Source organism: Seriola lalandi, unplaced genomic scaffold (assembly GCF_002814215.2).
Source record: "Seriola lalandi dorsalis isolate HSWRI2012SDOR001 ecotype SW California unplaced genomic scaffold, Sedor1 jcf7180002054657, whole genome shotgun sequence".
Classification (NCBI taxonomy): domain Eukaryota; kingdom Metazoa; phylum Chordata; class Actinopteri; order Carangiformes; family Carangidae; genus Seriola; species Seriola lalandi.
This window is the reverse complement of record NW_019525210.1, coordinates 159,262-161,176: the sequence shown is the minus strand read 5'-3', so window position 1 is coordinate 161,176 and position 1,915 is coordinate 159,262. Positions and strand designations below refer to the sequence as shown.

The window sequence follows — 1,915 nt, the reverse complement described above, 5'->3', positions numbered from 1 at the left end:
AGCAGAGTCCCAGTGAGTCAGGTCAGGACTGGGAACACTGGTCTCTCCTCAGTGTCTCTGAGAGCGGAGTCTGGGAGCCCTGGGTGGCCTCACAGGTCACAGAGCCCAGCTTGCTCCACTGGTCTGCAGGGAGCCTCAGGGTGCTGCTCCAGCTGTAGAGGCCGTCCTTCTCCAGCACCCCGGGGCTCCTGCTCTCCTCCCAGCTGCTGCTGCTGCTGCTGCCGTCCACCTTCCAGGCCAGACTCCAGTCTGAGGGGAAGCCCTTGTTGGCCAGGCACAGGACTGTGACCTTCTCCTGCTGCAGCTCCTCACTGGAGGGGGGCAGCACCGTCAGGGTGGGACGGGCGTCACCTAGGAGACAACAATCAGCATCTGTCAATCAAACAGCAGACACCTGGACACCTTTACTGTGTGACAGTTGATTTTCTCCTTTAAGGAGTTTCTGTCAGATGGTTTTTCTGCTCCACCAGTCACTCACTCACATTGTTTCACTTCCCTTTAAGAAACCTCTCATGCACATCAGCACAGAGACAATCATCATACAGTTTGACCTGAAATATATCAAACTACACTGGAAACACCAGGAGAAGATTTGGCACAATTATTTTCAACTTCTTCATAAAAATTATCAATAAATTCAGTAATCAAAAACTTCACTTTTCAGAGGAAACAAGCAAATACATAAAATAATCTGACAACCATCAAATGTTCCTCATGTTGAATTCAGTCATTGTTTCAAAAAGGTTTGAAGTTATTTCAAACTACATTGGACACAGAGTATGACAGCATGAAGCAATGTCAGATTTTACATAATGTGCAGCATGACAACATTTTTCAACACTCATCTAAATGAGGTGAATTTTAATTCATTAAATGTCTTTTAGGTTTTAAATGTATAAATCAATTTTAGAAAACATATTTAAAAATAATCAAACTTTGATCTTTTGTACAGTTGAACTTCAATGATAAGTTACAGCTGCTCTGAGTTCACCTCCATGATGAAGGAGGAGAAATAAAAACATTAATACTCAAAGTCTGATGAATAAACATTATATCATTTTATCTGCTGCAAATATTAAGAAAGTGAATTTACAACATTACGTTACATTAATGTTTCTTTAGTATTTGTGTAAAAACTTACTTCCAACATCCAGTCTGGTTCCTCCACCAAAAGTCCACCACAGTGATACAAAGTCATTGAGCCGTCGTACAAAAACCTCTCACTGTAGAGAGACACGGCTCTCTGACTCTGTCAGACTGAACTAAATCTACAAGTTCTCATTATAAAACTTTGAATCAAATAATTACATTTGTATTTATTTCATTTAATTGCCGGTTGTTTTTATCAAATTTCTAATAGGAAAAATCGGTATTACCCTGGTTGGATTCAGAAAAACTAAACTGTTGAATGTTGAAAACAAAGTGGAAACAACAACCTTTGAAATTCCTCTAGTGTTTTCAACATGTAAGAAATGAAAAAGCTGCAAATTGATCTATAAAAAATACAAAACATTAACTTACTTCCAACATCCAGTCTGGTTCCTCCACCAAACGTGTTCCACAGTGATACAAAGTCATTGAGCCGTCGTACAAAAACCTCTCACTGTAGAGAGACACGGCTCTCTGACTCTGAAACAAACAAACTCACCAGAATGAATCTTTTTAAATATTTTTTTAGCAGGTGTGAGAAATATCAACCACCAAACAATATTCATAAAATTGTCAATATTCTATATTTATTCATTTTACAGAAAAATCAATCTTTTGCTTCAATTTTAATATATATAATATATATGTAAGAAAAGAAAATCAGAACAAAAGTTACTCAAACACATGAAACCTAAACCACATGAAAATAAGTATTAACACATCCTGATCAATACTCTGATCAGCTGATTGATCCATTGATAAACAG

At 38.2% G+C, this 1,915-nt stretch overlaps 2 pseudogenes across 1 annotated transcript; both read right to left on the bottom strand.

The window, feature by feature from the left end:
• Positions 1 to 6: 6 nt before the first annotated feature.
• Positions 7 to 1,578, bottom strand: LOC111665712 (Ig kappa-b4 chain C region pseudogene; annotated as a pseudogene). The gene is made up of 3 exons (XR_015438117.1): positions 1,554 to 1,578; positions 1,142 to 1,219; positions 7 to 351 (listed from the first exon to the last, which is right to left on the bottom strand). The product of XR_015438117.1 is annotated as an Ig kappa-b4 chain C region pseudogene (transcript).
• A 243-nt stretch (positions 1,579 to 1,821) lies between these two features.
• LOC147818281 (Ig kappa-b4 chain C region pseudogene) overlaps positions 1,822 to 1,915 on the bottom strand; it is a 617-nt pseudogene continuing 523 nt past the window's right edge.